This window comes from Mobula birostris, chromosome 17, assembly GCF_030028105.1.
Source record: "Mobula birostris isolate sMobBir1 chromosome 17, sMobBir1.hap1, whole genome shotgun sequence".
In the NCBI taxonomy this organism is placed as follows: Eukaryota; Metazoa; Chordata; class Chondrichthyes; order Myliobatiformes; family Myliobatidae; genus Mobula; species Mobula birostris.
In genome coordinates this window covers 16,220,099-16,233,336 of record NC_092386.1, presented here as the reverse complement: position 1 = coordinate 16,233,336, position 13,238 = coordinate 16,220,099, and the positions used below count along the sequence as shown (strand labels likewise).

Below are 13,238 nucleotides of genomic sequence, written 5' to 3'. Positions count from 1 at the left end.
TTTAGCAGCTAATTCTAACAGGATGGTGAAGGGGGATAAGTTCAAAGGAGATGCGAGAGGCAAGTATTTTTTTACACTGTGGTGGGTGCTTGGAATGTGCTGCCTGGGGTGCTGGCCTGTGGGAGGGGTGTCGGACAGGTGGCAGAGGAAGTGTGGTGTGCCTGCAGACACACCCAGCCCTGAGAAACCAGGGAAGCAGGGGCGGTGCTGAGGTGGTGCAAGCTGGTGCTATAGCCTCAGCAGAAATTGCAATAGCACTGGCGTAGCACCATCAAGAAATTAAATGAAATTTTACATACAAATTGCAGCTGCTTTGCTTTCTCTGTATAGTTTTGAATACAGCTTCTTTCTCCAGTTGATCTAGTGAAACAGCGCCCCCAATTACCATAGCACCCACACAGCAATGAAGTTATAAACACTGTCAGATCCATTCTACACTTCTGCTTATTCGTTCATTGTCAATGTCTTGCCGTTGCTGTCCTCAGATCAGTTAAGCTGATCTAAGATCACTTAAGGTGGCGATGTCACTCACCCTCACTCATGCGAGAGATTGATAGTATACATCCAGGTGCAGATCCGTGGTCTCGCGAGACACACACACACATTGTGCTATTACAAGCTAGCATGAGCCTGGCATATGCATTATTTTGGCCGGCGTGAAAAATGGATTGATTTTTACTGAGAAAATGACTTCATCCAGAAGAATCAGTGGTGTCTCAGCCTGAGCCTGTCTTAATTGAAAGTGACATGCAAAAAGAAGTAAGTGGGGATGAGGACGACAGCAGTTCATCGAAGGACTGTGAGGGCGAAGTAGAGGCGCAAGAAATGGAGCAGGATTCAGAAGAGAACGTGGATGAAGCTGCTCTTAGTCCTAGTGGGAATACTGTTAGTGATGTTAGCCAGCAGCCTGAAGAAGGACCCCATCGGCCAACATTGAAAAAGTACCCTTCACTGCTCGCAACAAGTTTGGCAATCAGTAAAGGAGCTTTATTCGTGGCTGGTTTGACTGACTGGAATATTCGATCAGGAAAGATACTACGTTCTGCTTCACACGCAGGCATTTCCTGTGTGGAGGACATGGGTTCCATTCTGAGTCTATCTTTATTGTCACCGGTTACCGCAACTGGCTGAAAGCTACAACAGCTTTCAAAACCCACCATGTAAGTGCAGCTCATAAATTTGCTATGGAGACATGGGCCGAACTCAGATTGAGAAATCAAGACGGTTCAAGATTGGGAAGTATGCTTGACAAAGGACATGCAAAGATTGTCCAACAAAAGCGTGAGTATATGAGAGCTGTGGTTGAGTCTCTAGCAAGGACAGACAATGAATGACACAGTGGAATCTCTAGCTCTAATGAAACCCTACTGCGATGCATTTATAGATTTATACAAACTAATCTGCATATCACTGACTCTACCTGTGACATCTGCCTCATGCAAACAGAGTTTCTCCTGCCTCAGGTGCCTCAAAAACTACCCAAGGAATAGCAGCGGCGATGCTCGGAACAGCAACTTAGCCCTGTTGGCCATAAACAGCCGGAGGACCAAAGCACTTGACATCCAGAAAATCATTGATGCTTTCGCCACCAATCACACCAACAGGTGGATTGTGCTTCTCTGAAAACGTCAATGGTGAGTGCAGTTGATTTTTTAAAAAATTGAGCCAAGACTAATGCTGATTATAATTATTATTTTGTGGTGGATATCCCATAGTCCTTATGTTTCCTGCAAATCCTGAACTATTACATTTACTGCTATTAAGCCTACTAGTTTTGCTTAGACTTCCAAGCAGTGGTTCTGTTGATTTTTGTTTTAAATTCAGTAGCCGAATTAATTGAGGTATTGCATGGTCAGAGTATGATTTGTCCAACTCCTGGTAAAGCCTTGCATCTGTTGTTTGCCTTATTTGACTTTAATAACAGTGTATCTTTTGGCATTGTCCGTCTATGTAATGCGAATAGCAGTGGACATTGTGGGTTCATGTTGTGTTTTTCAGTTGAAAAGCACGCATTTGACGCCGCTTGCGGGAGTGGTACGTGATTCACGTTGTGCGCTGTGGGACGGGTGCTCTGTTGGTTTGTTTGTTTATGCTCTGTGTAGTCCGGGTTGTCTCTGATGCTGTTGACACTGTCACAGTCCACTTCTATATTATATTTATCAATTGCTGCTGCTTGTGAATCAACAGAGGCATTTATAGTAGGCACATAATGCTTGAAACTGACTTTTGAACGCCATGCGTCTGGCCTTGCGAATACTTATTACCATAAGGTACATCCCTCAGCACCATCACTGAATAATTCAGCCCCACTGTAGCACCAGCAAGAAAAAATCTCTGGCGCCGCCACCGCAGGGAAGGTTGTTTGATTCCAAACAGTTGGTTAATTGATCATTACCTCATGTCTCTTTGGTGCATCCCACTCACTCCCCTTTCCCTTCCCCTTTACCCAACCATGATTCCCTCTCCCTGCCCCTTTCCCACTCTCAGTCCACAATAGGGGCCCATAATCAGAATCAGGTTTATATATGTCATGTTTTTTGTGTCAGTAGTATGGTGCAAAACATAAAATTACTACAGTACTGTGCAAATGTCTTTGGCATTGAAAGTTAACGTGCCTAAGACTTGACCTTTTCCCTGGTGAATGAACACTGCACAAACCTTCCTGATCTTACAGGGGTTATCTCAGGTGCAGGCCTCTATTTCTGAACGAAGATTCAATAAGGTTGATCCTGAGAAATACATTGATCTAACTGTTTTCAGTTATCAGCAGAAAGCGTAGGAATATTTATTTGGTCTAAAAAATTATCCATTACAGTATTATCTTTAAGAAGATCAGAACTATAAAGTCTGGAATAAAATTCTCTAAAAGTATCATTTATTTCTAAATGATCAGTTGTCCTAATACCATTAGCTTTATAAATTTCTTTAATCTGTCGTTTAGCACTAGAAGTTTCAATTTGGTTAGCTAATAATTTACCTGTTTTATCTCCATGAATATAAAATTGACTTTTATCCTTTAGGAGTTGAGTTTCAATAGGGTATGTTAATAAAAAATCATATTTAGTTTTAGTTTCAACCCGTCTTTTATAGAAAACAGGATCTGAAGTCAAAGTATGGTCTTCATCTAATTGTTTCAGCTGATTGGCTGAATTAATTCTCTCTTTATTAGCTTTTTTCTTAACACTTGCAGCATAAGAATTGATTTGACCTCTAATATATGCTTTAAAGGTGTCCCATATGACAAGGCTAAAAGTCTCCTCCACTGTATTCTCTTCAAAAAAAAGAGTGATTTGCCTCTCCTAGAACTTTAAGAAATCCTTGTCAGATAACAAAGTTAAATTAAAATGCCAGAATCTGTTTGTCTGAGGAAAACCAGGAAGATTTATGGATAAAAGCACAGGAGCATGGTCAAAGATAGCAATCTCTTTATATTCACAAGATCGAACTAATGGAATCATTTAGTTATCAATAAGAAAAATGGTCAATTCTGGAATACGTATGATGAACATGACAGAAAAATAAGTATTCTCTATCTGCTGGATGTAAGAAGCACCATATATCAACAATACCACATTTTGTTAAAAATGAATGGATAAACAAAGCTGATTTATTAAGTGTCGCTTGTTTAGAAGAGGACCGATCTAACCAGCAATTAAAGTATCCTGCCATCACCAATGAGTACAGATTCAGATCAGGCAAAAACAAAAAAAAAAATCGCTCAAAGAATCCTGGATCATCTATATTTAGGGCGTAAACATTAGCAAATACTAACAATTTTTCTCTAATTTCCCGGATACTATCACAAATCATCCATTAGTATCAGAAACAACCTTGCGTTGAACAAAGGGAACTGTATTTTCTATAAAAATCGAAACACCTCTAGCTTTGGCCTGAAAACTTGAATGAATGTGCAATTCTCTCCATCGGCTAGAAAGGCATGAGTTATCAGAATTGCATATGTGTGTTTCTTGTAAAAAAAATAATTGGGACCATAAATTTTGTAATATGGGCAAAATCTTATTTTGTTTCAAAGGATAATTTAATCCTTTCACGTTAAGACTAAGTAATTTAATATTATAATCCATTTTATTATTATTTAAAAGAAAAATTAAAAGGGTAATCCTTAAGAAAATTAATAAAACTAAATCTATGAGATAAGAAAACCAAACAACAGGTTTAACTAAAAACCCCAAACAGCTTCCAAGAAAAAAACCCAAACACCCTCCCCCTCCCAAAGAGAGAAAGTCAACCAAAGAAAGTCGACGCCTACAACTAATAATGACATCCCCCCAAAAATCCTGCTGGCTTAGCTCCAGATAAATTACAAGGTTAGAATATTCCAACCTAGCCGAACAACAGATTATAAAGAGACAGTTAATTCTGGTGTCAAAAAAAAACTCCAGAAAAGTAAGTATAATATAAAATAATATGGACACACAGAATATTGGCTCATTAAAATCTTAAAAAATCTTAATCTCAAAGTAAAACCTTAAGAGGCTGTAAAAGAAAATTAACTACAAGATCACCAGAGGCAAAATACACAATTATTCATGTAAGTTTTGTTAAACAGCTCTAACATGACACTTTTAAATTTAGCAGACAAAGTAATAGCACATTAAAGTCTTATTCTCAAAATATATCCTTAAAAAGTTCACAAAGAAAGAGTTAAGCACAAAGTTTAGCAAAGGTGAAATAAACAGTTATTCATGTAACAAATAATAAGCAATCACTCTACTGACTCTAAATATTCCTGAGCCTGGAGACTCGAATGGAACCATTTTTGCAATCCATGTCTGAGCTTCACCGGATACCGTAGAGAAGGTTTAAGATCTTTTTTGTAGAACTCTGACATGACGCTTTTAGACTTAGAATGTTCCCTCATAATCTCTGCTGAGAAATCTTCAACGATTCTAATCTTTTTTCCATTAAAATCAATCATACCTTTCCGACGAGATTCACAAATTATACAGTCCTTTGTTTGAAACTCATGAAAAGCAATTACCACTGAACGAGGCTTGCTTGCAAACATTCTGTTCCCAGGTATTCTGTGCGCGTGGTTGATCATTGGTGTCGATTTTAAAATATCGGGAAATAACTGAGCCAGAAAGTTTGCAAAAAATTCCATAGGATGATCACCTTCAGTTAACTCTTCAAGACCAAGAATTTGTACATTATTCCTTCTACTTCTGTTTTCTAAATCAGTAATCTTCTGTCTTAGTTCGTTGTTAACCTTGGATTGTTTTTCATAACGCTTTTGCAGGTCATCCATTTTCTCATCCAGAATCAACAGGAATTCTTCATTCTCTTTTATTCTTTTATCGTGCTTAGTTAAGGTTTCTTGAATAGAATCCAGTTTTTGTGCTTAATTGCTTAATTTCAGAGCCAAGTTGTTGAAACTCTTCGGAGGTTTCCTTTCTGAATCGCTGAAATTCCTCGGATGCTTACCCTTTCTGTGGTTTTGGATCAATTCAATAATAGAATCCAAATATGTAGAAGAATCTTCTTTTTTACCTTTAGCAGTTCTTGTAGTCATAGTGTCAAATCAGGTTGGAAAGTAAGAAAAGTAAACTAGGAACACCTGTAAAATGCTTTTATTCCATCCACCGCCAACAGGAAGTCCCTAACCTTTTAACGAATCAATCTTTGTAAGGAACTTTGCTTTTCTTACTTTATCCACACATTCGTCCACTCTGGGGATTGGATATGCATCAGTTTTTGTCACAGCATTCACCTTCCTGTAATCAGTACAAAACCGAAGACTACTGTTTGGCTTAGGCAGCATAATAGACGGTGAACTCCAATTCAAATTAGAAGGTCTAATAATATTATTCTCTAATATATACTTAATTTCTTGTTCAGCAAGTTCACATTTTTCCATGTTGATCCGATATGGATGTTGCTTTATGGGTTTGGCATCTCTAACATCTACATCATGTGAAGCTACTGTGGTTCTTTTAGGAACGTCTGGAAATAAATCCCTATATTTAAAAATTAACTACTTCATGTGCTACCTCTGCTGTGGCTGTAAATGAGCTAATTTCTCATCAATATTTTCCAGAATTGTTGAGTCTGGTAACCTGGCAGAAATAATGTTGGGTTTAAAATGAGTTTCAGATGAATCATACATTAAGTTCCTAGTGGGATCAGACTCATTATTATTGACCACAACAGTCATAGTAGCAGACTGTTTATCATAATATGGTTTTATCATATTTATATGACAAAGCTGTGTTGGCCTTCTTTGATCTGGTGTTTTTATTACATAATCCACATCATTAACTTTAGATATAACCTCAAAAGGACCCTGAAATTTAGCTTGCAAAGGGCTCGTTTGCACCAGGAACAGAACCAACACCTTATTTCCAGGCTTAAATGACCTCATTCTAGCTTCCTTATCATACAAAGTTTTCATTTTCTCCTGAGCCAATTTTAAATTTTCCCTAGGTAAGCTACAAGCTTTATGCAATCTTTCCTTAAATTTTAAAACATAATCCAGCAAATTAGTATGTACCTCTTTATTTTATTTTAATGTTATTTTAATATTAAATCTTCATCTTCATGGTCACTGTCATTTTAATAAGGCCAAAGGTCCTCGAACTCTGTGCCCAAGCACAAGTTCAAAGGGACTAAAACCTAGGGATTCCTGTGCTGACTCCCATACTGCAAATAGAAGTAAATGTACGCCTTCATCCCAATCATTTTCATTTTTCACACAATACATCCTAATCATAGTTTTGAGGGTAGAATAGAACCTCTCCAAGGCTCCTTGCGATTCTGGATGGTATGCAGATGAGGTAATCTGTTTTGCTCCCAGTTTATAAACTATCTGCTGGAACAATCCAGACATAAAATTACTACCTTGATCAGATTGTATTTCCTTAGGCAACCCAAAATGAGTAAGAATTTTATAAGAGCCTTTATTACAGTTTTAGTCATTATATTCTAAGTGGTATTGCTTCGGAAACCTAGACGCTGTGCACATAATGGTCAGCAAATATTGATGGCCAGTTTTGGTTTTTGGCAATGGGCCTACACAATCTATAATAGTTTTGGAAAATGGTTCACCAAATGCGAGAATAGGTTGCAGTAGGGCCACTGGAGTAACTTGATTAGGTTTACCCACAATCTGACAAGTATGACATGCTCGACAAAATGTCGCTACATCTTTTCTTAAACCAGGCCAGTAAAAATGTTTAAAAACCTTGTTCACAGTTTTCTTCACACCTTGATGGCCATCCAAGGGCATACTATGACCACAGTTAAAATCTCATTCCGATAAACTTCAGGAACTACTACTTGGTGAAAAACTTTCCATTCCTCACTTGCAGGAATTGTAGGTGATCTCCATTTCCTCATTAATACTCCCTTCTCAAAATAATATCCTACTGGCACCTTCTCAATTTCACTATCTGGAAGAGCTTGTTCCTTTAATTTGATAATCTACTCTGCTCTGCTATCATCTCCTTCTGAGACAGAGACAAATCTTCATGGTCAGACTTACTACAAGAATCTTGATCAAACAATGAAGGTAAGGAAGTTTCTGATCACATCCTCAAATTTCAAATTCTGAGTTGAACAGTCATGGGTAACAGACCCATCCTGCACATCAATCTTTTTAGCCATAGCTCGGGTTACAACATACGAGGAATCCGTGTTAGAATCCATCTTTGGTTCCTCAGAGATGGGCTTTATTGTCAAATGCACTTCAGGAAAAACTTGTCCAACTACTAGGTCATTTCTTAACAATAGAGAAACATCATTCATGGGTAAACTGGGTTGTAGTCCTACTTTAACAGGTTCTGTAGCTGACTCTGACCTTAACTTTACTTTATGCAAATGTACAGGCATAAGGGCACTCCCAACACCTCGTATATGGTTTACCTCACCAATGTCAGACTCATCACTAAACTTTAGAGCACTGTCTAATATAAGTGGCTGAGAAGCTCCAGTATCCCTAAGGATTTTTATTGGCACTGGAGTGGATCCCTCTTTCAAGGATACAAATCCTTTGGTTATAAAATGATCATATCCCCTCATAACTTGGTCAGACTCTGACAAAGCTTCATTTGTATTTATCGAACCCTGTGGATTTACAGGTGTTTCAATATGTTGCACAGAAGCATTGGGACTGCCTCCTTCTCCTGCTTCTTCAATCAGAAACAGTTAGCTATTACGTGACCAGGTTTCTTACAGTAATTACAAATAGGACCAAAATGTTTTTCCTTCACACGTTTCCCTTCGTCCTTACCTTTCTCATTAACTTCTGACTTAATTTCTGGTTTACCTTGACTCTCTGTGCTATTTTTCCTTTTAAAAGTTCTATCTGGAGGAAATTTTCTCTTGTGGGTTAAAGCATACTCATCTGCTAATTTAGCAGACTCCTGCAATGTAGCAGTGTCCCTCTCATTTAAGTATCTCCTTACTTCAACAGGGATGCTCCTTTTAAATTCCCCCATTAAAACCAACTCTTTTAATTTATTATACTCCCCATTCACATTTTTAGTGGAAACCCATCACTCAAAACACACAGATTTATCATAGGCAAATTCCACGTAAGTTTTTTCCACGGATTTCTTCAAATTTCTGTACCTTTCTCTATAAGCTTCTGGAACCAGTTCATACACTTTCAGTATATACCACTTCACAATATCATAATCAAGTGCTTGCTCAGCAGTTAAAGCTGTATAAACTTGTTGTGCCTTACCTTTAATTACACTTTGTAACATGACTGGCCATTTCTCTTTCGGCCACTCTGAAATCAGAGCAACAATTTCAAAATGTTGGAAATATATGTCCACTTCTTTTTCATTAAATGGAGGAGCCAATGTTACTTCCTGACAAGCAACAAACTGTTTCCTAGAACCAGAAGACTGATTCTCGGACTTTAATTTCTCCATCGCTAGCTCAAATTCCCTCTTTTTATCTGCTTCTCTGGCTTCGAATTCCTTCTGTTTATTTGCAGCTTCTATCTGACTTCAATCCAAATCAGCTTCTAATTGCTTTAACTTTGTTTGTTCGATATGTAACTGCATCTCTAGATCACTCATTGGAAACATACCCAACAGTTCTTCATCAAAATCACCCGACTCTTTATAGTATGATGCAAATTTTCTCTGAATTACTGGCTTTGTTGTAACATTCGTAATTCCTTTAATGTCCAACCTTATAGCAATCTCCGATACATCACCCTTTTTCGCCTTCACTAATAGCTCCGGGTCTGGCGATGCCACAAAACTCGTCAGTATTCATTGCTCCGAATACCACCCACAGACCAATCAAACAAAAGAATTACAAACACAAGATGTGGCCTTCTATATATTGGCGAGACCCGGTGCAGACTGGGAGATCGTTTCGCTGAACACCTACCTTCTGTCCACCAGAGAAAGCAGGATCTCCCGGTGGCCACACATTTTAATTCCACATCCCATTCCCATTCTGACATGTCTATCCATGGCCTCCTCTACTGTAAAGATGAAGCCACACTCAGGTTGGAGGAACAACACCTTATATTCCATCTGGGTAGCCTCCAACCTGATGGCATGAACACTGACTTCTCAAACTTCCGCTAATGCCCCACCTCCCCCTCGTACCCCATCCGATATTTATTTATAAACACACATTCTTTTTCTCTCTCTCCTTTTTCTCCCTCTGTCCCTCTCACTATACCCCTTGCCCATCCTCTGGGTTTTTGCCCCTCCCCCTTTTCTTTCTCCCTAGGCCTTCTGTCCCATGATCCTCTCATATCCCTTTTGCCAATCAACGGTCCAGCTCTTGGCTCTATCCCTCCCCCTCCCGTCTTCTCCTATCATTTTGGATCTCCCCCTCCCCCTCCCACTTTCAATCTCTTACTAGCTCTTCTTTCATCTCGGCCTGAAACGTCGACTGTACCTCTTCCTAGAGATGCTGCCTGGCCTGCTGCGTTCACCAGCAACTTTGATGTGTGTTGCTTGAAACAGAAGAATTGGGTATTTCCCTTTTCCAAATCAGATTGATAATTAAACAAGCACTTAAGCTCGAAATCGGAACAATCCAAATGAGCCCCCAACCTTGACATGTGACCAGCAACAATGAATAAAGAATTGACTCAGGTTTTTAAAACAAACGTAAACATTTATTAAACTCTGCTCAACAATAGCGAAAAGTATTCAAATAACTAACTTAACTGGAAGTTAACTGCTATACGGCAACTCTGGAACAGTTCTTAAAGTGGTAAATTCGAATACAGTCTTAAAGTGGTAAATTCAAAAGTCCAAGTGATTTACACAGTCAATAAGGAGAGACTTCTCTGGAAACAGATTTCTTTGAAGATGTGATGTTACTGCTGATTCTGTCCAAAGGATTCACGACAAAGGAAATAAAATGGCTTAAAGGAACTGACCTTTTCCCTGGTGAATGAACACTGCACAAACTTTCCTGATCTTACAGGGGTTATCTCAGATGCAGGCCTCTATTTCTGAACGAAGATTCAATAAAGTCGATCCTGTATTAAAACTCCGAACGACACCAACTTTACTCAATCCTTCAGCTTCCCATACTTTAGTAAGGTCTTCACTCTCCAATACTAGACTTACAATAGAAAGTAAAACTCCACTTTAAGATGAAACTGCGTCATGAGACGAATATGCAGCATAATAGAGAAATTGACGAATTAAACAATGATTCAACTGCGTAACAACAGGGGTTTCCCATTATATACCTGTTGAGACCATGTCATCACGTGACCTCACACTGGCGGGAAAATGACATCACCCCACCATATCAAGACAATTACATCATGCTCACAAAATACTCAATTACATCATGATCATAGGACAGTCACAAGATACCCACAAGGTATGTAACAGAGAAAACTGTTAATATGAGGGGATATAAAGTTAAGGTGACTGGAGGGAAGTATGGGGTGGGATGTCAGAGGTAAGTTTTTTTTAACAGAGTGGAAGGTGTGTGGAATGTAATTCTAGGCTTAGTGGTATAGGTGGATACTGTATAGAAACATAGAAGCGTAGAAAACCTACGGCATAATAGAGGCCCTTCGGCCCACAAAGTTGTGCCGAACATGTCCCTACCTTAGAAATTACTAGGCTTACACATAGCCCTCTATTTTTCCAAGCTCCATGTACCTATCCAAAAGTCTCTTAAAAGACCCTATCGTATCTGCTGCCACCACCATTGCTGACAGCCCGTTCCATGCACTCACCACTTTCTGCGTGAAAAAACTTACCCCTGACATCTCCTCTGTACCTACTCCCCAGCACCTTAAACCTGTGTCCTCTTGTGGCAACCATTTCAGCCCTGGGAAAAAGCCTCTGACTGTCCACATGATCAATGCCTATCATCATCTTATACACCTCTATCAGGTCACCTCTCATCCTCCATCGCTCCAAGGAGAAAAGGCCAAATTCACTCAACCTATTCTCATAAGGAATGCTTCCCAATCCAGGCAACATCCTTGTAAATCTCCTCTGCACCCTTTCTATGGTTTCCACATCCTTCCTGTAGTGAGGCGACCAGAACTGAGCACAGTACTCCAAGTGGGGTCTGACCAGGGTCCTATATAGCTGCAACATTACCTCTCAGCTCCTAAATTCAATTCCAGAATTGATGACGGCCAATACACCGTATGCCTTCTTAACCACAGAGTCAACCTGCGCAGCTGCTTTGAGCGTCCTGTGGACTTGGACCCCAAGATCTCTCTGATCCTCCACACTGCCAAGATCTCTTATCATTAATACTATATTCTGCCATCATATTTGACCTACCAAAATGAACCACTTAACACTTATCTGGGTTGAACTCCATCTGCCACTTCTCAGCCCAGTTTTGCATCAGATCAATGTCCCGCTGTAACCTCTGACAGCCCTCCACACTATCCACAACACCTACAACCTTTGTGTCATCAGCAAACTTACTAACCTATCCCTCCACTTCCTCATCCAGGTCATTGATAAAAATCACAAAGAGTAAGGGTCCCAGAACTGATCCCTGAGGCACTCCACTGGTCACCGATCTCCATGCAGAATATGACCCGTCTACAACCACTCTTTGCCTTCTGTGGGCAAGCCAGTTCTGGATCTCCAAAGCAATGTCCCCTTGGATCCCATGCCTCCTTACTTTCTCAATAAGCCTTGCATGGGGTACCTTATCAAATGCCTTGCTGAAATCCATATACACTACATCTACTGCTCTTCCTTCATCAACATGTTTAGTCACATCCTCAAAACATTCAATCAGGCTTGTAAAGGCACAACCTGCCCTTGACAAAGCCATGCTGACTATTCCTAATCATATTATACCTCTCCAAATGTTCATAAATCCTGCCTCTCAGGATCTTCTCCATCAACTTACCAGCAACTGAAGTAATTCACTGGTCTATAACTTCCCAGGCTATCTCTACTCCCTTTCTTGAATAAGGGAACAACATCCGCAACCCTCCAATCATCCGGAACCTTGCCCATCCCCATTGATAATGCAAAGATCATCGCCAGAGGCTCAGCAATCTCCTCCCTCGCCTCCCACAGTAGCCTGGGGTACATCTCATCTGGTCCCGGCGACTTATCCAACTTGATGCTTTCCAAAAGCTCCAGCACCTCCTCTTTCTTAATATCTACATGCTCAAGCTTTTCAGTCCACTGTAAGTGATCACTACAGTCACAAAGATCCTTTATCCTTTATCCTTTAGACACTGCATACAATTCCACATATCTATTATGAGCATTCCTGGATACTTGGCTTTCATTCCCATGACTTGGGCATTTATTTAAAAAAAAGGTTCCAAAGCAGATCATTTTGGGAGACCTTGAGTCATATCCTGTCAGCTTCAACACCTGCCCATTAGCCCCTGACTCTGTCTGCTTCCACTGTCACTTTCACTAGGGTAACTAACTTCACTTTAACGATCGTTAATAATAGTTGACAATCACAAATGCAGGGCATCATTAAAGACTTCTTTTAAGTTTATATTTGCGAAACAGACATAGATCTCATACCCCTCCTCTTCCCACCATCCACAGTCACCCTGGAAGCTTAATAGGATTCTTTCCTCTCCTCCTCAGTCAAACAGGAATATTAACTCTGTTGCTCTTCCCACAGATGTGGCCTATTCTACTGAATATTTCCATCATTTTCTGTTATATATGTTACCCAATAGATAATATGCCAGTCAGATTCAACAGGCATGATATTCTGTTTACCAAAACATGCCACCTCTCTCTGACAAACTGAAAATTAATACTTCTTAC

At 39.6% G+C, this 13,238-nt stretch overlaps 1 long non-coding RNA gene across 1 annotated transcript in view; it reads left to right on the top strand.

The window, feature by feature from the left end:
- Positions 1 to 1,553: 1,553 nt before the first annotated feature.
- Positions 1,554 to 13,238, top strand: part of LOC140211528 (uncharacterized) — a 90,814-nt gene continuing 79,129 nt past the window's right edge. The window contains exon 1 of the long non-coding RNA XR_011889503.1: positions 1,554 to 1,634. This is a non-coding gene — a long non-coding RNA (uncharacterized lncRNA). The remainder of the gene's footprint in view (positions 1,635 to 13,238) is intronic.